Here is a 24,373-nt window from a genome sequence, read left to right as displayed (position 1 = left end):
TTACCTGCGTAAACCAAAGTAAAATTCGTCTACAGTTTTCAGAGAAGCGTATTCAAACAGACAGATGAACATGGCAGTCTTACAGATTTATTATTAGTGTCGATAAGGAAACATTCTACAAATATATGTGCATTTAGCAACATTGGTACACCAGACCATATCGTACTAGATCGCTCCGGCAACCAAGATTTGCGAGCTCAGCTAACTGACATTGGTACAAATGACATCCTGTGAACGAGGTGGCAAATAAAGTACTGAGGGGAAACGTGGAGAATAAAGACACCGTAAGAGGAAACAAGACTGTACAAGACGACGCTGAAGTGAATGCCGTGATACAGTAGAATATGACCGAGGATTCATTTACGCTGTCGTTAATTCCTGAATGGGTGACGACCAGAGGCAGTTGACATCAACAACGTGACATGTATTGCAGAAACAACAGAATGAACTGGATCTTATAGGTGAAGTATGTGGGTCTCCCAGCAATGGCAGGTTACTGGTGGCTGGTCCGACCGAAACGTTGAGTCCCTTTTGGTGGACCTTACTGAGACTGTGGACGATGGCGCGAGCTCACATGTGGTGTCAGACGTGCAGTGGGTTCTGGATTGTTGGTGATGGTATGTGGTTCCCAGAAATGAGGTTCTCGAGATTTAACGTACTAACCCAGCAATCTGGGACGGAAGGGATCGCTGAAGGTATCATAACACTACTGTCTACCGAAGAGGGTGTAGTCCCTATTAAGAGCTCTGAATACTGTGCTGCACATGTTAACGTTATACTTAGCCATATTTCTGATTTTTCCTTTAAGAATGGTCAGTTTCCTGAACGATTAAAGTTCTCAGTAGTAAAGGCACTGTTTAAAAAGGGAGAAAGGGATAATGAAAACAACTTTAGACCTATTTCTATGCCATCAGCGTTTGCTAAAGTTGTTGAAAAGGCTGTGTATGTAAGAGTAACTGATAATCGATATCACATAATTTCCTGTCAAATGTAAAGTTCAGTATTAGAGGTAGTTTAACAACTGAAAATGCTATATTCTCTTTTCTCTGTGAGGTACTGGATGGACTAAACAAAAGATTTCGAGCGCTAGGCATATTTTTTGATTTACCTAAGGCGTTTGATGGTGTTGATTACAAAATATTGCTCCAGGAGTTGGACCATTGTGGAATACGGGGAGTAGCTCACAATTAGTTCACCACTTACGTTAACAACAGACAGCAAAGGGTCGTTACTCATAGTGCTGAGAATGGCTGTGATGTGGTATCTGAGTGGGGCAGAGTCAAATGGTGGGGGCCCCAGGGATCCGTGTTGGGGCCTCTCCTGTTCCTTATTTAAACGATATGCCCTCTAGTATTACAGGTAATTCTAAAATATTTTTGTTTGCTGATGACACTAGCTTGTTAGTAAAGGATGTTATGTGCAGCATTGGCTCTGTTTCAAATAGTGCAGTTCATGGCATAAGATCATGGCTTGTAGCAAATAAACTAACGCTAAATCACAGTACGACTCTGTTTTTACAATTTCGAACACACAATTCAACAAAACTGGACGTTTTAATTTTACAGAATGGGCATATGGTTAGTGAACCTGAACGGTTCAAATTTCTAGGTGTTCAGATACATATTAAATTGTCATGGAAAGCCCACGTTCATGATCTTGTTCAAAGACTTAATGCTGCCATTTTTACTATTCGAACTTTATTTGAATTAAGTGATCATTCGGCACGAAATTAGTCTACTTTGCTTATTTTCATTCGCTTATGTCACGTGGTATTATATGGTATTATATTTTTGGGTATCTCTTCCCATTATCAAAGGATATTTTTCACTCAGAAATGGACAGTTCGGGCAAAAATTAGAGTAATTTCGCGAACTGTTGTCGACTGTTGTTCACAAGTCTGGATCTTCTATATATATTCTTTACTGTCGTTTCTTGTTAACAATACAAGCTGATTCCCAAGAATTAGCAGCATTTACTCAGTTACTACTAGGCAGAAATCCCATCTACATTTGGATCGGCCTTCCTTAACTCTTGTGCAGAAAGGTTTGCAGTACGCTGCTGCATACATTTGAAACAAGCCACCACAAGAATTGAGATATCTTAGCGGTAATCCACGCGCTTTCAGATCGAAACTGAGGTGTTGCCTCATGGGCCATTTTCACTGTTCTGTGGAGGATTCCTTGAAAAATTAGGCTGATTTCTATGTTATATTGTTGATTGTGTTTACTTAAACTTATGGCTTGAGTTTTTTGAGTTCATAAATATTTTGTTTTATCTGTTACTACTTTCATGTTGTAATTTCATGTTCCATGACCTTGGAAATTTACTTGTCTATTTGGTCCTACGGAATTAGATGTGTAAAATAAAAATAAATAATCAAACACACTGCTAGAGGGACATGGGCTCACGCTCACGTGACGAAAGAACGAACACCTACACGTGTCGACCGTCCATCGTATTCACAAGCGGACACCACGATGTAGGGGTCACAGATTTACTTCAAACTGTGTACATCTTTAGTAGGCCATTAAAACAACATAAAGTGCAAGTAGGAAGTTGCATTACTCTGGCGGGAGAATGAGGACAGGCAAAAGTTATTAGAGATTCGTGCTGCTGTAAAAAGAGCGATGCGCGAAGCATGCAACCACTACCACCGTCATACCTCAGCAAAAGATCTTGCTGAAAACCCAAGGAAATTCTGGTCTTACGTAAAAAGCAGCTCGCTCCATCCAGTCACTCACTGATCAGTCTGGCCTGGCAATGGAAGACAGCAAAACGAAAGCTGAAATTTTAAATTTAGCATTTGAGAAATCTTTCACGCAGGAGGATCGTACAAACATACCGCTGTTTGAGTCTCGTACAGATTCCCGTATGGAGGACATAGTGATAGTCATCCCTGGGGTTGTGAAGAACCTGAATGGGTTGAAAATAAATAAATCGCCAGGTCCTGATGGGATTCCAATTCGGTTTCACAGAGAGTACTCTATTGCATTGGCTCCTTACTTAGCTTGCATTTATCGCAAATCTCTTGCCCAACGTAAAGTCCCGAGCGACTGGAAAAAAAAGCGCAGGTGACGCCTGTATATAAGAAAGGTAGAAGGACGGATCCTCAAAATTACACACCAATATCCTTAACATCGGTTTGTTGCAGGATTCTCGAACATATTCTCAATTCGAATATAATGAATTTCCTTGAGACAGAGAAGTTGCTGTCCATGCATCAGCACGGCTTTAGAAAGCATCGCTCCTGCGAAACGCAACTCGCCCTTTTTTCACATGATATCTTGCGAACCATGGATGAAGGGCATCAGACGGATGCCATATTCCTTGACTTCCGGAAAGCGTTTGACTCGGTGCCCCACTGCAGACTCCTGAGGTACGAGCATATGGGATTGGTTCCCAAGTATGTGAGTGACTCGAAGACTTCTTAAGTAGTAGAACCCAGTACGTTGTCCTCGATGGTGAGTGTTCATCGGAGGTGAGGGTATCATCTGGAGTGCCCCACGGGAAGTGTGGTAGGTCCGCTGTTGTTTTCTATCTACATAAATGATCTTTTGGATAGGGTGGATAGAAATGTGCGGCTGTTTGCTGATGATGCTGTGGTGTACGGGAACGTGTAGTCGTTGAGTGACTGTAGGAGGATACAAGATGACTTGGACAGGATTTGTGATTGGTGTAAAGAATGGCAGCTTACTCCACATGTAGATAAATGTAAATTAATGCAGATGAATAGGAAAAAGAATCCCGTAATGTTTGAATACTCCATTAGTAGTGTAGCGCTTGACACAGTCACGTCGACTAAATATTTGGGTGTGGCATTGCAGAGCGATATGAAGTGGGACAAGCATGTAATGGCGGTGGTGGGGAAGGTAAATAGTCGTCTTCGGTTCATTGGTAGAATTTTGGGAAGATGTGGTTCATCTGTAAAGGAGACCGCTTATAAAACATTAATACGACCTATTCGTGAGTACTGCTCCAGCGTTTGGGATCCCTATCAGGTCGGATTGAGAGAGGACATAGAAGAAATTCAGAGGCGGGCTGCTAGATTTGTTACTTGTAGGTTTGATAATCACGCGAGTGTTATGGAAATGCTTCAGGAACTCGGGTGGGAGTCTCTGGAGGAAAGGAGGCGTTCTTCTCGTGAATCGCTACTCAGAAAATTTAGAGAACCAGCATTTGAGGCAATTGCAATACAATTTTACTGCCGCCAACTTATATTTCGCGGAAAGACCACAAAGATAAGATAAGGGAGATTAGGGCTCGTACAGAGGCATATAGGCAGTCATTTTTCCCTCGTTCTGTTTGGAAGTGGAACAGGGAGAGAAGATGCTAGTTGTGTTACGAGGTACCCTCCGCCACGCACCGTATGATGGGTTGCGGAGTATGTATGTAGATGTAGATGTAGAATTTCGAGAAAATCGTAAGAGGAGTTTTAGGTGTCTATTATGTAGCTGATGTACCTATCGGCAGGTTAGCGTTTATGGTTGTTAGGTGGTCAGTTTTCGAGATTAATGAAGCGAACGTATATGAGGTGCCGGTTCGACTTCAAAATTAATTTTTAACCAATACTGTCTTCACAACTGGTCATATTTTTCAATTTATACGACATTTGAGAGAAATATAATTTAAAAAATGACGTGTATTTGCATGAAGTTCTAGTGAATTTCATGTTATTTGTCTAGTTTCCATTTTTTATTAAATTTAATTATTATAACAAAAATATTTATGACTATCGACAAGTAAATGAAGAAACACATAGAGTTTTCATGAAAAATGTGTTGCTTATACATGCAATGTGGTAACTACCCGGCAGTAATTTACACCTCGACGTTTCGATCTTCAGACACAAAGGCAGAGCCCATTTGGCAATTAACCTGAGTAGCGGTGAGATGTTGCTAATGTAGCTAGGACAAATAGTGTAGGTGAAAATTTTTTGAATGTTACGGAATTTACACTTGTGCTATAAAATAATGCTGCTTCCAGTTCTTCGAGTATTGCAGATAACGAAAGTCATGACAATTCAATGCATAGTGTAGTTACAAAACCTGTGTTAATAAGATGCGTTCGTGTACTGTGAAATTCTTCTTCTAGAAGCGGACTTTATTGATACAGAGCAATCATCGACTATTTCTGCAGATACAATGGCGATTGCAGAAGTCCTTTATCATTCTGTTGTCGAAAGGCTGGGAAAAAAATTGTCAGCGGGATTCGAGCCGGCGCCTTGTTCGTGACACTGCTGCATAGCGGCTAACAGTTCTTTTGCAATTTCCTCGGAATTTCCAGAGTATTGCACCTTACAGCTTGCACATCATGTTGTTCTAATGACCTACTACAGGTGTAAAAAGTTTGAAGTAAACCCCTAATCCCAACGTCGTGGCCTCTCCTTGTCAGTAATGCTGAGAACAGAAAAATGGAGGCTTCAAAAGGAGAGCGAACGGATGCAGTGCGTTTCTTATAGCGGAAGGAATGCGGGGAATGGACAATCGTCAAAAAATAGCACGAGTATACGAAGAACAAGGTACGTCCGTTACAGGCGTCAATCCATGGCACAAGCGGTTCATGTTAAGACAGATATCGTTCGCCGATGCCACACGATGTGGGCCACAACTCCTCATTACATCCATGTGGTGGATACCATCATTGTTGAAGACCGGCATGTTACGGTGGCAGTCGTTGCTCCAGATGTCGGAGTGAGCGTCGACATTGCAACGGATATGCCGTGCTCTCCGTGTAATTGGGCTATTCTGGATGAACTTCCGGTCTCCGTACTCTTTCCGCTGTCAGTATCGCACTACACTTTTGCTCTTCTTTTGAACCCCACATTACACTGTTTTCAGAACTAATGGGTGCAGTGCACGGGCAACTCGTGCAAGTAGTCGCACTGTCGTCACATAGGTGTACACCTGTGTCTCTCTAGCGGCGAGTTTAGGGCTTCAGCAGTCGTTTAGTGACCACACGTGCTTCCGTACAGAATGCTGTTACGATCGCTTCAGCGGTGTTCATTTTAGAGCCTCCGGCTCGTTCGGTTTTGAATGTACAGGGTGATTCAAAAAGAATTCCACGACTTTAGGAATTTAAAACTCTGCAACGACAAAAGGCAGAGCTAAGCACTATCTGTCGGCGAATTAAGGGAGCTATAAAGTTTCCTTTAGTTGCACATTTGTTCGCTTGAGGCGCTGTTGACTAGGCGTCAGCGTCAGTTGATGCTAAGATGGCGACCGCTCAACAGAAAGCTTTTTGTGTTATTGAGTACGGCAGTAGTGAATCGATTTTTTCTTATGGGGGTATGTTAAGGATATGGTGTTTCGGCCACCTCTCCCAGGCACCATTGATGATTTGAAACGAGAAATAACAGCAGCTATCCAAACTATTACGCCTGATATGCTACAGAGAGTGTGGAACGAGTTGGAGTATCGGGTTGATATTGCTCGAGTGTCTGGAGGGGGCCATATTGAACATCACTGAACTTATTTTTGAGTGAAAAAAAAACCTTTTTAAATACTCTTTGTAATGATGTATAACAGAAGGTTATACAGGGTGGTCCGAAAGTCCGGAAACACCCCCCATAAAATTCAAATGGAGTAGCAAACAAGGAAATAGAGTCTGCCACCAACATGGCGGCCATCTTGAAAGCCGCCATCTTGGATTCAACTTCAAAATTTCAAATGGGAATATGGTCATGTGACACATCAAACAGATAGAGAATTTCACCAGAAAAACAATGCCGTTGTTATTTTAAACATAGCTTTATTCATTCTCGGGTTATAGCCAGTTACATGTGGCAGTGGTGGGACGCTCGGCAGCATGTGTGTCATGTGCCGAAGAAACATTACGCCCATGTTACACAGTCCTGAGAGACCATCAACAGTCATAGGGATGGCTCGATATGTTGTCCATTATGTTGTATTGTTAATGCTATCCTCCGAACCCAGTCCTGATGAACTTTGTTTGACCAACACATCTGGCTGAATTTGACCACACGCATCAACAATGCGCTGCTTTAGATGATGCAAATCCCGTATTTGCACAGAATAAGCCAGTGCTTTGACATGACCCCAAAGATAAAAATCCAAAGGGGTCAAATCCGGTGAACATGGTGGGCACTCCAGCACTCCACAGCATCCTTACGACCAATCCACTTCTGAGGGAACTGCACCTCCAGGTATGCTCGCATGTTGTGCACATAATGTGGTGGGGCTACATCAAGCTGGAAGATGTCGGAAATGTCCCGTCCTCCGTTAACGAGGAGAACACTTCTTCATCCAATAACCTCAGATAACCGTTTGCTGTTAACGTACCATCAATAAAAAAGGTCCAACGACTTTGGTACCCCGCACACCACACGAGACCATTACTTTTTGTGAGTCGACCGTTTTGGAAGCATCAATCCAGTGCGGATTTTTGTCGGACCAGTATCTGTGATTCTGCTTGTTCACTTCACCATTGATAAAGAAATTGGCTTCATCACTGAACAGCACCTGATAGGGGAAACGTTAGTTTATCTGCAGCTGCTGTGTCACCCATTCTGCGAACGGTACCCGACGGTCTGGGTCATCCTCGTTCAGGTGTTGGAGCAGCTGAATTTTGTACGGGTGCCATTTGTGCTGCGATAAAATTCGCAGTATGGAGGTACGGCTAACCCACTTTCTTGTGACAGGCGACGAGCACTCCGTTGTGGACTCTTGCTAAATGATGCCAACACGCTCAGTGTTGTTGCTTCATCGGTGGCGGATTTTGGTCTTCCAACCTTAGGTTTATCTGCGACAGAACCTGTTGCTAGGAATTTGGGCAAAAGCTTGGCAACTGCGCTGTGAGTGATGGGCTGTCTGGTTGGGTGACGACTGTTGAAATCCTCAGCAATGACCTGTGTGCTTCTTTCTCCTGATATCAAGATGATTTCAATGCGTTCTTCATGTGTTAAGGACATTTTGTAGCCTGTAAATAAGGAAACAATGATTAAAACGTCAGCATGAGTAAATGATACCTAACAGTTAAACACATGGGATAGTCACTTTGCACCGTTTCAGACTCAATTTTATGACTTCTCAGTACGTAATACTCACGCTGCCGAGCGTCCCACTGCTGCCGCAAGTAATTGGCTATAACCCGAGAATGAACAAAGCTATGTTTGAAATAACAATGGCATTGTTTTTCTGGTGAAATTCTCTATCTGTTTGATATGTCACATGACCACATTCTCATTTGAAATTTTGAAGTTGAATCCAAGATGGCGGCTTTCAAGATGGCCGCCATGTTGGTGGAATAGCCTATAAAGTTTCCCCCTTCCCGTTTCTCGTGTGTAGGAACTCTGTTTCCGTGTTTGCTACTCCATTTGGATTTTATCAGGGTGTTTCCATACTTTTGGACCACCCTGTATTATGTTTCTTTCATTAAATACACATTTTTAAAGTTGTGGTATTCTTTTTGAATCACCCTCTACCTTTTAATAGCAAACTTTTTTCATTTCCTTTATACTTAAGTTCACCAATCACTGAAAATGCCTTAAAGCGACTGTGAATAACAGTTTTACACACCTTTCTGTACATACGTAAAAAAAAGAGACCCGCATTGCAGTCCACGTGGCGAATGTCGAAATTGTAAGCAATCTTAAATAAAGAAGTAAATAATGAATTATCGTAGTATTCCACTTTAACACAACGGTCCCAGTAAACGCTCTAAACGCAGACTACAGTCTGCCTGTTCAAAATAACTGCTGCGGTCACCCTGACTAGAAGAAGCTCTGTTTCGATTTCGTTCACAAACCAGCCACATGAGCAAAGCGCTGAATTTCCATTTCTGAGGAGAGCCCTTTGGTAACGTCTTCATTGGTTATATTTCTATCGTGTTACTACGCCTTTTCCATATGCTGCCTTCTCTGACTGACATCAAGTTACTGTGTTATTCGGTATCGTCAGCTACATTTTAACCAGCGAATGCGTTAGTAGGCGTTGGTAAGACATCGCGCAACCCCAAAACTTTTGTTACTTCCCTGCGCGGCTATATTTTGTGCAGAAGGTGTCCCACAGTTTATGGGTATTAGAAAGAAAATCGTATTTTATGATCGGTAGGAGCCGTGAACCACATAAATCTTTATTAATTGCGAGTACTGGTTACATAATTCGATCATCATTATTTCGAACAGCCTGAATGGCAACGTGTTTAATGTATCGTCAAATCAAATACAGTTGTCGGCTTTTCTTTTACAATGGTGCACTAAACTTATGGACGAAAGTATGTTCCGCATAATGTGTCACTGCCAAGTAACATGTTCAAATGCGTGTGAATTCCTAAAGGACCAAACTGCTTAAGTTATCGGTCCCTAGACTTACACACTACTTAAACTACCTTAAACTAAATTATGCTAAGAACAACAAACACGCCCATGCCCGAGAGAGGACTCGAACCTCCTGCGGGAGAGGCCGCAAGTGACATGTTTTGATGAAACTTGGACTACAAATAAAAAGAACAATCACGTTATAGTACAGAAAGTAGCTGAGAGAAATATGCAGTGAGACGAATAGAAATGACAATTTATTCGAACACAATAATTACATTGAATTCACAGTGTTATACAATGGTGCACAAGGTCGTTACAAAGGTGGCGTGTGATCATCACGACCGTCAGTGCGTTCTCTGCAACACGATCGCATGCTGGCCACAAGATTGATAAGGAGTGCTTGTCGTAGGGTGTTCCATTCCTCCACCATCGCGGTTGACGACTGCTAGATGGGCGGTGATGCAAGTGGACATCCTGCAATGCATCTCATGAACGCGTCCCACGACTGCTCGATGGGACTGAAGTCGAGGGGATAGGCGCCGAATATGATCTCTTTCCAAGAACACATCCACTAGCGCAGGTGTATGTGGTCACGGATTGATATCAATAAAAATGAAATCAGCACCTGAAAAGACGCACGTGGGAAAGGACTAGAGTGTGAGAACAGCGTTGATCTGTTAGTAGCCGGCCGCGGTGGCCGAGCGGTTCTAGGCGCTCAGTCCGAAACCGCGCAGGTGCTACGGTCGCAGGTTCGAATCCTGTTTCGGGCATGGATGTGTGTGATGTCCTTAGGTTAGTTAGGTTTAAGTAGTTATAAGTCTAGGGGACTGATGACCTTAGATGCTAAGTCCCATAGTGCCCAGAGCCATTAAAAAATCTGTTATTATGTGTCGTTCAAAGATCTGGAGGTCGGTACGACCATACAACATTATGCTTCTTCATACCGCACCATAAATAACACTTGAGCCACCAAAACGATCATGTTCAACAATGTTCTTGGCTGCATATCGTCGTAGTACGAGATATGGGAACACGTAATGCACTTAGGAACTTTATTCTGGTGGTCCATGTGTTATTGTGCAGAGTGGTATAATATTGATGTACGTACAGATTTAGAAATCTTTGAACACGGTCCACTCACCGTCAGTGTTACTGTGACACTGTACTACTTCGCCAAGCCATGAGCGTCTTGTCAGTGGCGCATTCACAGTTACTTCATTTTTATCTATAACATCGCGCGGCCGCATCAGGCAGTCTAGTTGGGGAACCCTTGGAACGAAAGGATATTCGGCGAATGAACCGGCCCGCCTGGCCACCCAACTTAACTCCCATTGGCACATGAGGCATGTGCTAAGGAAACGTATTTCAAGACGACCAAGTGCACCGTAAGTTGTGAATCGCACTGGTGGAAGAATGGAACGACCTACAACTATAACTCCTTACAAAGCTAGTGTCAGCATGGGAGCACGTTGCTGTCGGTGGTGATCACACACGCTATTAAGAATCATGTCCCGCCTTCATCGAGGTTTGGATGGACACGTCATGTGACAGCCATTTTCGTCCGTAAGTTTTGCATACCACCGTAGTTGAACTACATTGCACACACTTATGACTCCACATCGCTCTTTGACTTCTCTGTTCTGCAGAAAGCTGGTACTATTTCTTAGACACTATAGGAACTGTACTTCCCGTCTCATTTATGTTCTAATAATGCAGGAGACAGAGAATTTAAAGATTACGTTTCTTGTGGGTAAAGTGTGGTAGAGAGGCAGATCGCTTCAGTAAAGAACCATCAATAACGACCAATGTCTGGTTGGTGTAACAGAAAGAATCTTAAAAGTTGCATCATATATACTCATTCTAAATGCAACAACGTTTATATTTCTTATTTTTCTTTTCCCTGTCGATCCTCTGAATCTGATAGTAACCCACATAAATGTGTAAGGCATTCCTGAAGACTACTAGCCAGTAGATACTCATGCAGCTTTAACGGTGCAGGAAACAACTATATCAGATACCTAATATCAGTCTTCTAACATCCATTCTCTGTTTTAGTAAAGGAAGCTATAGTGTCTTCTACTTCGCTCGTGTGACAGTGTATTTGGGACGTATTACTTTCTCCAGTGCGCGAGCTACATAGGCTCTGGCTTTAAATACTGCGTTCGAGAAGACAAGCAGCCAATCGTTTAAAATTAATTCTTCACCTTCACCTTTCTTTAAGCCAGAATTTAAATACTCAATGGCTCCCAACCCAGTTTCTTGATACACACAGAAAAGGGCCCCATAACGTTTTTTCTATCGAAACTAAAATATGTAGATCTGGTGATTGTGAAAGCTACAAAGATCTCATGTTTCATAATTAAAGGGCTCATTAAGAAAGACTTTTTCACGTGGTGGCACTTCCTGTGGCATTGAACAGAGATCGTCATTTAAATGTGTTAATGCAGTTGCATCTGCTGGACGGTCCGTGATTAACGTCGCGATGCAGCGCTTCAAAGGAGAAGTTGCAACTAAATTCGCCGCTGTAAAATGTAATCCATTATGAAGGCCCCTTCTAAGATCACGCAGTTCTTAGCCTTACACTGGTAGCAATGTTATGATCAGCTCCTGTTGCACAGCCTGTAGTGATGTATCAGTTACCCTGAAGGATTAGAGCTACCAGCTGGGAAATAATTTAAAACTTCTCATTGAGGAAGAGCAGGTGTAATTTCGCAGCATAATACTTAAATACAGGTAATTATTTATTTTACGCAGAGTATTTACGAGAAAGCCAAGTTTTAAATCAGCAGACATATATATAGCTTTTATTGAATTAGTAAAACCATTTCACAAACAGAAAAGAAATAAACTTTGAATAGTGAAGTATAGTATTTGGTAATTCTTTGAAACTGTTAAAATGTCTCTACAACAAATCAGAGCTCATCCGGTGACTCCTGTGGGCTGAGGCAGCCGGTCGGTACCTTTGGGCTTTTATGGCCTGTTCGGGCGGAGTTAAGTTTTTTTTTATGCGAAAGAGAAATTAGGATATGTTATGTCTGAAAATAATTAAGTGATATTTTAATGCAGGTCGCAAAAGAAAGAAAACAGTATAACAAGAGGTAGAAATAGAGCTATTTAAAAATAGGAAAATATTAACACATGCAAATTTTATGACACACAACCTGCCAAATCAGCTGTAGCTTAAAACATGCAGGTACAAGATATGCAAATCTAAACGGGTAGCAATTTTAATGGCCAGTATTGTATGATGGTAACATTAAATTCTCTGAAAATATTAAAAGGCAGTTTTTAATACAATATTGGACTCAAAGTGTTGAGGAAGAGACTTGAAATTTGTATAGACAATGTGCGTGTAAAAGATAATCGACAGAATGAGAGGGGAAGCGTGTGACAGAGCTAGCTTTAAAGGGGAACGTTGTCAGTGAGGATGGTTTATCACGGCCCTTTTGCAGGTGAGCTCCAGCACGAAGACGGCAGCAGCGAGCAGGCATCCGACGGCCAGCACGAGCGCGGCGGCGGCCATCTGGGACAGGGCGAGCGGCCGCTGCTCGCGCGGCCGCCACCTGCCCGCCAGCAGGAGCTGCTCGACCGCCGGGTCCAGCCTCAGCAGGCTGCCGGAGATGACGTCCATGCGGTCGTGCAGCCACTTGTCGGCCAGCCCGCTCTCCACCACCTGCGCCGTCAGCCGGGAGAAGGCCTCGAGGAAGACGGAGCCGCGAGGCACGCTGTACGTCTGTGTGTAGGTCCACGAGAAGCCCGCCATCACGTGCAGAATCTCGTCGAAGGCCGCCGGTCGTAGCCGCCACTGCTCCGCCATCAGCATCAGCGCCGTGTCGAAACGCACGCTGGTCCCGTTCGTCTGCCACCCAGTTTCGTTGGCACACTGCCAAGTCTGCGGGTGGGGTAACGTGCCTTACCTCGCTGTGTTCAACTCCGATTGCATTTACAAATAATTTTGACCTGCAACTGAGAGACCGAAACATATACCAGACTGACAATGTCCGTTTGATGGATAATGCTCCCACTGACTCAACTAGCCGGCCACGGCACACAACTGGTCCCACTAGCTTCAAATGCCTCAGTGCCTTTCTCCTACATTCGAAACTTGGTAGAAGCTCTCCTGTGTACAGTGGTTTAGAATGACAGATTCACGCTGAATAAAATATCCAGTATCTGAGCCATTTTGTTGTTGTTGATATATTCTTCCTACCAGGAGCTCTGCACTATCCGGTCATACACTACCGGCCAATAAAAGAAATGCAGGTGATAAACGGGTATTCATTGGACAAATATATTATACTAGAACTGACATGTGATTACATTTTCACTCAATTTGGGTACATAGATCCTGAGAAATCAGTACCCAGAACAACCACCTCTGGCCATAATAACGGCCTTGATACACCTGGGCATTTAGTCAAACAGAGCTTGGATGGCATGTACAGGTACAGCTGCCCATGCAGCTTCAACAAGATACCACAGTTCATCAAGAGTAGTGACTCGTGTATTGTGACGAGCCAGTTGTCCGGCCACCATTTACCAGACGTTCTCTATTGGTGAGAGATCTGGAGAATGTGCTGGCCTGGGTAGCAGACGAACATTTTCTGTATCCAGAAAGGCCCTTACAGGACCTGCAACATGTGGTCGTGTATTATCCTGCTGAAATGTAAGGTTTCGCAGGGATGGAATGAAGGGTAGAGCCACGGGTCGCAACACATCTGAAATGTTACGTCCACTGTTCAAAGCGCCGTCAATGCGAACAAGAAGTGACCGAGGCGTGTAACCAATGGCACCCCATACCATGACGCAGGGTGATACGGCAGTATGGCGATGACGAATACACGCTTCCAATGTGCGTTCAACGCGATGATGCCAAACACGGATGCGACTATCATGATTCTGTAAACAAAACCTGGATTCACTCGAAAAAATGACGTTTTGCCATTCGTGCACCCAGGTTCGTCGTTGAGTACACCATTGCAGGCGCTCCTGTCTGTGATGTAGCGTCAAGGGTAACCGCAGCCATGGTCTCCGAGCTGAGAGTTCATGCTGCTGCAAACGTCATCGAACTGTTCGTGCAGATGGTTGTTGTCTTGCAAACGTCCCCATCTGTTGACTCAGGGATCGAGACTTGGCTGCACGATCCGTTACAGCCATGCGGATGATGCCTGTCATCTAGACTGCTAGTAATACGTGGCCATTGGGATCCTGCACGGCGTTCCGTATTACCCTCCTGAACCCACCGTTTCCATACTCTGTTAACAATCATTGGATCTCGACCAACGCGAGCAGCAATGTCGCGATACGATAAATCGCAATCGCGATAGGCTACAATCCGATCTTTATTAAAGTCGGTAACGTGATGGTACGCATTTCTCCTCCTTATACGCGGCATCATAACAACATTTCACTAGGCAACGCCGGCAACTGCTGTTTTTGTGTGAGAAATCGGTTGGAAACTTCCCTGTTATCAGCACGTTGTAGGTGTCGCCATCGGCGCCAACCTTGTGTGAATGTTCTGAAAAGCTAATCATTTGCATATCACAGCATCTTCTTCCTTTCGGCTAAATTTCGCGTCTGTTGCACGTCATCTTCGTGGTGTAGCAATTTTAAGGGCCAGTAGTGTATTAATGTGACCAACTGTCAAAAGCGTGGATTACCACCTATTCCAGCACATGCGAGACGCACAAGGAGAGAGGCAGTGAGATTCTGTAAGATAGCGGAAGGGATGTGGAGTCATGCCGACTCGTGCAGTGCTCAGCTACGCTAAGTTTCTCGGTTGAGGAACCTTAGCGTGAACAGCCCGATCGAGATGGCCCAACAAATTCTCGACTGATTCTAAATCCAGGGAGTCTGGTGTCCTGGGAAATACTGTAAACTCATCCTTATGCATGTACTACCAGGCACGTTCGTTGGGAGCTGTGTGACACTTTGCATTGTCCTACTGGTAGAACCATCGTGCCGGGGAAAAACGACCATTACGTAGAGGTGAACATCGTCCAAAAGGATAGATACTTATTTGCGTTGATCCATTGTGCCTTGCAGAATGACGGTAGCACCCACAGAATGTCACTGAAGCATTCCACAAACAATAATACTCCCTCCTCCAGCCTAGACCCTTCCGGCGACTGTTACAGGGCAGTACAAGCCAACGGCTTTCTGTCTGATGGAGCATAAAATGTGATTCATCTGAAAAGGCCACCTGTCGCCACTCGGTGGATATCCGGTCGCGTTATTGTCTCGCAAAGTCCAGTCTTTGTCGCCGATGGACAGCAGTATGGTTGTGTGCATGAAACAGGCGCCCGCTTTGGACACCCATGCCCAGCAACATTCACTAAACGGTCGTTGAGGAAAGACTCTTGGTAGCACCATGGTTCATCAGAGCGGTCAATTGCTCGACACTTGGGCGTCATCACACCTCCACAACCGTCATTCACTCCTGTCATGTATGGCCCATGGTGCACCACAGTCGCGTCGGCGCCAGTTTTGGTATGCACGGTATAGTTTAGTCTTTGGATGCATGATGGTGTCTATCAGATCCAAGAGCGAATTAATAAGCAATTCATTGTATTAAAATCATATTTACTTGGGCCCTAGTTTATGAAATCCAGAAAATAGTCTAGGATTCAGAAGTGACTTGAATGTGTGAGTTACGTACCAAAGAAGACTAAGAGCGTGATTGCTACTATGTTCCATGCATCGCGATGCAAAACTGATGAGACTCACAGAAACTAGAAACCGGAAGTGATTTTTTCATAACAAAACAAAACTCAGAGGTATATTCTCTTGACCGAAAGGACAGAGATGGACATAGCCGTACGTAATGAATGTTGCTGCTATAAATGCTTTCTGTTTATTCACAAATAATCATCCAGAATAGCACAATGGAAAATAACCCTAAAAGGTGGAGTTCATTGAACGACTTGGACATGGAACATGTTGAGTCACATAAGGAGCCCGGAGCCAAAACCCCAAATTTGCACCGAGCGAGGTGGCGCAGTGGTTAGACACTGGACTCGCATTCGGGAGGACGGCGGTTCAATCCCGCGTCCAGTCATCCTGATTTAGGTTTTCCGTGATTTCTCTCAATCACTCCAGGCAAATGCCGGGATGGTTCCGCTGAAAGGGCACGGCCGACTTCCTTCCCCATCCTTCTCTAATTCGATGAGACCGATGACCCTGCTGTCTGGCCTCCTTCCCCAAACTACCCAACCCAACCCAAATTTGCAAGGAAATGTTCCACAATCATTGGCTAGATGTGGCGTCAAAAGGGGCCAGGAGCTGAATATCATTCACCACAGAAAAATGCCCAAAAGAAGATACTATTTTGGTCCACTTGAACTGGAAAGGAATATTTCTCAGTGTTGCTGAAAATGATCCAACTATGTATGCAATAATCATAGTTTGCTTATTTGTGATGACTATTTCCAGTCATGTATAGACCTTTGTGACAAGAAATCTAATCTTTTAAGACAAAAGGAATTACAGACATTGGGTGCGAGCGGGAATTGATTGAAATCAACGTGGAAAGTTGAAAATTGCAAGATACTGTGACCGCTGAGCTATCTGGACAAAATGTTCAATGTTACCCTAGCATGCCTCTCGTTAGACTCAAATACCCAACTTATCTAAGGGAACTACTAATGTAGTGGCCTTAGCCATTATTCTCATTACTCGCGGCATTTCGCCGATTCCAGTAAGAGTTCAAGCCTAGCCTGGTGTGCATCTGCATCAAAGAAATCATTGGTAATTTCACCTTATGGTGTCGTCTCTTCCAGACATGTCCAAAAGAACACACGCTCTCACACTTATCTTTACTTCGATAAAATGCTATGTACCGTAATTTTTGTTGTGCCCATGTAATGTGAAACCTTGGCATCTTTCTTTCTATTTCTTATTTGGATGCTTTATACATATTAATATGCATTGTCTCACCAATGTGATATTCCTAGTTTATTAATGGCAGTATAATTCATTATATGCCAAAATAGTAAAATTAGTAAGGATTAAACGGTAAATTTACTCTATTGAAATTAAGGTCTAAAACTTTTCCACAGTGTTTTCCTAATTTCATCTAACTGCAGGTATGTTTTGTAAGGCTGTATTCACTGGTTGATAAATGTAAGTTTTCATAATGAATGTAAAAAGGCTGAAAAATAACGATATTTAAAGAAATCTCAAAGGGGGCTTCTGAGGCCTCCATCATGCATTAACGTCAGTCTGAACCCTCATGCACCCAAAGATTAATCGTGGCGTCATGCGAATAATTTACAGCCTTAGTCGTTTCGGATATTCTTCCGCCCTTGGTCCAAAGGTCAATGATCATGCCCTTTTGAATGTCAGATAAAGCGCTCCTTGTCCACACTACGACAACAACTGCACTGTTTTCTGCGTCCCCCACCAAGACGCTTTGTATAGCCTCCAGTGCCAGTGCTGCCACCTGCCGTCAGTGAGTTATTATTACACTCTGATGTCGAATGCAGGCGGTGACCACATTAACGTCACTGGACCACATAGTTCGTGTTATGGGTTCCGTGGTGTCTGGACACGATTAACACCTTAGGATGTCGTTTGAATGTCAGTGGGTAACGCACTACCTCTTCCCTGTTGGTGTTGTGATCTGAAGAGCTCAATCAGCAATAATATTCTTTATTGGGCAACAAATACGTACAGAGGTGTATGGCACCAAGTTGGTTGCGTGCAAAGAGCCTAGGCAGCAGCTGCTATAGTGTAAATATTTTGTAGAACATTGTTGGTATTAATGTACAATATAATTTAAATGTGAAAGCACGAGAATACGGATAAAACTTTAAACAAAGAGGGTAAATCAACAAGATTAAGTTTACAATTACAAGCTGCCACATACAAAAGTTAAAATGAAATCAGGGAGTAGCACACAGTGTGCGGAATCAAAAACAGATGGAATATCTATAGGAACTGATCAATTAATATACAGGGTGGCGCACGAAATGTGTTACCATTTCGTTTTTGAATATTAACTTTATTGTCAATACAATCTCAAAGGAACATATACTACAATGAAGAGCAGTCAATGGAGATTTGTTCTAACTCAGCACATGCTCAATATGTCCACCATTTCGTTTCCTAACTTCCTTCAAACGAACACTGAAGTTAGTGATTACCCTACGGCACATGTCTTCCGTAATTTCACTGCAAGTTTGAAGAATAAGTCTTCTGAGCTCCTTTAAATCACGTGGACGTTTCGGGAAAATTTTTTCCTGCGGTACCCCCAAAGAAAAAAGTCGCATGGATTGAGGTCTGGACTATTGCGGGGCCAATTTTGTCCGTCAATGAAGCGACCTGGAAACCAGAGTGAAATGATCCGCATGTCGAAATGCTCGTGTAAAAACTCCAACACAGTGTTTGCAGTACGTGGCTTGCAAGAAGCTGTGGAATGAAGCTATTGCGAAGCATGCTCAAAAAACGCTCGCTGTTCACAGATTGTTCAAAGAAAAAGGGTCCAATAAGTCCGTGATTGGAAATTGCTGCCCACGCTGTAATCCTCGAATCATAATGTTGTCGTTCATGAAGCACTTGTGGGTTTCCAGTGGCCCAAAAGCGTACATTTTGTTTGTTAAACACACCGTCTAAACGAAAATGCGCCTCGTCTGAAAACCAAACGTTGTTGAGAGTTTCTTCCCTATCCTCCGCCCACTGAGCAAACAGTAGTCTCTGCTGCTTGTGTTCTTCAGTGAGCTTCTATGCACAGGTCGACTTGTATGGGTACATATGGAGGTCACTTTTAATAATGCGTTGAACGGAGCGTCTGGATATACCAAGTTGCACTGCTGCCTTTCTACACGATTTCCCGGGACTTCTCTGTACAGCAACTCGTACCGCTTCAGTATTCTCCGGGGAACAAACAGGCTTAGGACTACATCTACATCTACATCTACATTTATACTCCGCAAGCCACCCAACGGTGTGTGGCGGAGGGCACTTTACGTGCCACTGTCATTACCTCCCTTTCCTGTTCCAGTCGCGTATGGTTCGCGGGAAGAACGACTGTCTGAAAGCCTCTGTGCGCGCTCTAATCTCTCTAATTTTACATTCGTGATCTCCTCGGGAGGTATAAGTAGGGGGAAGCAATATATTCGATACCTCATCCAGAAACGCACCCTCTCGAAACCTGGCGAGCAAGCTACACCGCGAAGCAGAGCGCCTCTCTTGCAGAGTCCGCCACTTGAGTTTGTTACACATCTCCGTAACGCTATCACGGTTACCAAATAACCCTGTGACGAAACGCGCCGCTCTTCTTTGAATCTTCTCTATCTCCTCCGTCAACCCGATCTGGTACGGATCCCACACTGATGAGCAATACTCAAGTATAGGTCGAACGAGTGTTTTGTAAGCCACCTCCTTTGTTGATGGACTACATTTTCTAAGGACTCTCCCAATGAATCTCAACCTGGTACCCGCCTTACCAACAATTAATTTTATATGATCATTCCACTTCAAATCGTTCCGCACGCATACTCCCAGATATTTTACAGAAGTAACTGCTACCAGTGTTTGTTCCGCTATCATATAATCATACAATAAAGGATCCTTCTTTCTATGTATTCGCAATACATTACATTTGTCTATGTTAAGGGTCAGTTGCCACTCCCTGCACCAAGTGCCTATCTGCTGCAGATCTTCCTGCATTTCGCTACAATTTTCTAATGCTGCAACTTCTCTGTATACTACAGCATCATCCGCGAAAAGCCGCATGGAACTTCCGACACTATCTACTAGGTCATTTATATATATTGTGAAAAGCAATGGTCCCATAACACTCCCCTGTGGCACACCAGAGGTTACTTTAACGTCTGTAGACGTCTCTCCGTTGATAACAACATGCTGCGTTCTGTTTGCTAAAAACTCTTCAATCCAGCCACACAGCTGGTCTGATATTCCGTAGGCTCTTACTTTGTTTATCAGGCGACAGTGCGGAACTGTATCGAACGCCTTCCGGAAGTCAAGAAAAATAGCATCTACCTGGGAGCCTGTATCTAATATTTTCTGGGTCTCATGAACAAATAAAGCGAGTTGGGTCTCACACGATCGCTGTTTCCGGAATCCATGTTGATTCCTACATAGTAGATTCTGAGTTTCCAAAAACGACATGATATTCGAGCAAAAAACATGTTCTAAAATTCTACAACAGATCGACGTCAGAGATATAGGTCTATAGTTTTGCGCATCTGCTCGACGACCCTTCTTGAAGACTGGGACTACCTGTGCTCTTTTCCAATCATTTGGAACCTTCCGTTCCTCTAGAGACTTGCGGTACACGGCTGTTAGAAGGGGGGCAAGTTCTTTCGCGTACTCTGTGTAGAATCGAATTGGTATCCCGTCAGGTCCAGTGGACTTTCCTCTGTTGAGTGATTCCAGTTGCTTTTCTATTCCTTGGACATTTATTTCGATGTCAGCCATTTTTTCGTTTGTGCGAGGATTTAGAGAAGGAACTGCAGTGCGGTCTTCCTCTGTGAAACAGCTTTGGAAAAAGGTGTTTAGTATTTCAGCTTTACGCTTGTCATCCTCTGTTTCAATGCCATCATCATCCCGGAGTGTCTGGATATGCTGTTTCGAGCCACTTACTGATTTAACGTAAGACCAGAACTTCCTAGGATTTTCTGTCAAGTCGGTACATAGAATTTTACTTTCGAATTCACCGAACGCTTCACGCATAGCCCTCCTTACGCTAACTTTGACATCGTTTAGCTTCTGTTTGTCTGAGAGGTTTTGGCTGCGTTTAAACTTGCAGTGAAGCTCTCTTTGCTTTCGCAGTAGTTTCCTAACTTTGTTGTTGTACCACGGTGGGTTTTTCCCGTCCCTCACAGTTTTACTCGGCACGTACCTGTCTAAAACGCATTTTACGATTGCCTTGAACTTTTTCCATAAACACTCAACATTGTCAGTGTCGGAACAGAAATTTTCGTTTTGATCTGTTAGGTAGTCTGAAATCTGCCTTCTATTACTCTTGCTAAACAGATAAACCTTCCGCCCTTTTTTTATATTCCTATTAACTTCCAAATTCAGGGATGCTGCAACGGCCTTATGATCACTGATTCCCTGTTCTGCACTTACAGAGTCGAAAAGTTCGGGTCTGTTTGTTACCAGTAGGTCCAAGATGTTATCTCCACGAGTCGGTTCTCTGTTTAATTGCTCGAGGTAATTTTCGGATAGTGCACTCAGTATAATGTCACTCGATGCTCTGTCCCTACCACCCGTCCTAAACATCTGAGTGTCCCAGTCTATATCTGGTAAATTGAAATCTCCACCTAAGACTATAACATGCTGTGAAAATTTATGTGAAATGTATTCCAAATTTTCTCTCAGTTGTTCTGCCACTAATGCTGCTGAGTCGGGGGGTCGGTAAAAGGAGCCAATTATTAACCTAGCTCGGTTGTTGAGTGTAACCTCCACCCATAATAATTCACAGGAACTATCCACTTCTACTTCACTACAGGATAAACTACTACTAACAGCGACGAACACTCCACCACCGGTTGCATGCAATCTATCCTTTCTAAACACCGTCTGTACCTTTGTAAAAATTTCGGCAGAATTTATCTCTGGCTTCAGCCAGCTTTCTGTACCTATAACGATTTCAGCTTCAGTGCTTTCTATCAGCGCTTGAAGTTCCGGTACTTTACCAACACAGCTTCGACAGTTTACAACTACAATACCGATTGCTGCTTGGTCCCCCATGTTCTGACTTTGCCCCGCACCCGTTGAGGCTGTTGCCCTTTCTGTACTTGCCCGAGGCCATCTAACCTAAAAAACCGCCCAGCCCACGCCACACAACCCCTGCTACCCGTGTAGCCGCTTGTTGCGTGTAGTGGACTCCTGACCTATCCAGCGGAACCCGAAACCCCACCACCCTATGGCGCAAGTCGAGGAATCTGCAGCCCACAAGGTCGCAGAACCGTCGCAGCCTCTGATTCAGACCCTCCACTCGGCTCTGTACCAAAGGTCCGCAGTCAGTCCTGTCGACGATGCTGCAGATGGTGAGCTCTGCTTTCATCCCGCTAGCGAGACTGGCAGTCTTCACCAAATCAGATAGCCGCCGGAAGCCAGAGAGGATTTCCTCCGATCCATAGCGACACACATCATTGGTGCCGACATGAGCGACCACCTGCAGATGGGTGCACCCTGTACCCTTCATGGCATCCGGAAGGACCCTTTCCACATCTGGAATGACTCCCCCCGGTATGCACACGGAGTGCACTTTGGTCTTCTTCCCCTCCCTTGCTGCCATATCCCTAAGGGGCCCCATTACGCGCCTGACGTTGGAGCTCCCAACTACCAGTAAGCCCACCCTCTGCGACCGCCCGGATCTTGCAGACTGAGGGGCGACCTCTGGAACAGGACAGGCAGCCATGTCAGGCCGAAGATCAGTATCAGCCTGAGTATCAGCCAGAGACAGAGCCTGAAACCGGTTCGTCAGACAAACTGGAGAGGCCTTCCGTTCAGCCCTCCGGAATGTCTTTCGCCCCCTGCCACACCTTGAGACGACCTCCCACTCTACCACAGGTGAGGGATCAGCCTCAATGCGGGCAGTATCCCGGGCAACCACAGTCGTAGCCCGATCGGGGGATGCGTGGGACGAGCTGGCCGTCCCCGACAAACTCCCATCCGGACCCCCACAGTGATGCCCATTGGCAACAGCCTCAAGCTGTGTGACCGAAGTCAACACTGCCTGAAGCTGGGAGCGAAGGGATGCCAACTCAGCCTGCATCCGAACACAGCAGTTGCAGTCCCTATCCATGCTAAAAACTTGTGCAAAGAACGTCTGAACTAATCTACACAGAGCGCAAACAAATCGACACAAAATTTAAACGGTTATTAAAATACGAGATTGCCTAGTAAATGCAGTAACTTGTGTACTGCTGACACACTGCTCGGCGGCGGAAGGAGACTACGCGAATTTACACTATCCAGGTACTAAAACGCGATGCTACAACTCTCAAATACTATAATACGCCCGAAATTTATGAATTTAACAATGCAAGTACCAAAAACACGCAAATAAATTAAGAATTAAACTATGTAACAAATGAGTGAGCTAGGAGTATACGACTTGCTGCTGCAGCTGCTTATCCAACGGCGGCAGGGGAGGACGAGGTCGCTTCGCTTCCAATACTGTTCCTTCCTGTACAAATTTATCGTACAACCTGTGGATGGTCTTCTTGCAAGGGACCCATCATGTGTTAAACTGTTATCGAAAACGCCTCTGAGTCACAACAAGGCTTTTCGTTTCATGAAAAAGTAACACAATTGCCGATCGTTGCTCTGTTGTCAGTCTTCCATTATCAGCCATTGTTGCTTACTAGTCTCCTAGCGACAGTGTCGTGAATTACACGTCATTTCGTAACTCATTTGTTTTTACAAGCCCTGCTGGTACTGCTGTAGAGATCCCAGCTGGATATCTGATGTGCGTCGTAAATTGTGAAAGAAACAATTTGTAACACATTTCGTGCGCCTCCCTGTACGTTGTAGATTATAAAGCTAATTATGAAGAGCGGGAAGAAAGGAAGATCGCAAATAAAAGCTGGAAGAAGGAGAGGAGGGAAATTGTTTATGAAAATACTACACCACACTTGTCAAGTACTACGGTTCTCGACAAGGATGGATGCTAGCAGAAATGAATTCTACTTTACAGTACGGTGATAAAAGGTCTGAATCATTTCAAGAGGTTTGGTGCTTTATTGTTATTCAGGACTCCATGAGTGGGAGAAAGGCAACAGATAACACCGGCTTCAGTCAAATTATTACATTTTTATAAAGACAGGGTGATTGTAATTAAAGTTACAGTTTCAGAAAGCTGTGGAAAAAGAAAAACTGCTCAGAATGACGTCAAGTCTGAACGGAATATTATCGAAAAAGGGAGGAACAAAAACCTTAAAGAGAATTTTAGTACTAGGTGGCGGTGTAAGTGGCAGAGTATACTAAAAGACGCGGGGTACACGCTGTTCATCAGTTTTGTCCGACGGTCGACATGGCTGTCTCAATGTCGGATGGTGCGCCGCCGGTAAAGCTCTTTTAGAAAAACGGTAACTGTGCGCTAGTAACCCTGCAGAAATTCCG

This window comes from Schistocerca cancellata, chromosome 2 (genome assembly GCF_023864275.1).
Source record: "Schistocerca cancellata isolate TAMUIC-IGC-003103 chromosome 2, iqSchCanc2.1, whole genome shotgun sequence".
In the NCBI taxonomy this organism is placed as follows: domain Eukaryota; kingdom Metazoa; phylum Arthropoda; class Insecta; order Orthoptera; family Acrididae; genus Schistocerca; species Schistocerca cancellata.
Note: the sequence above shows the minus strand (reverse complement) of the source record.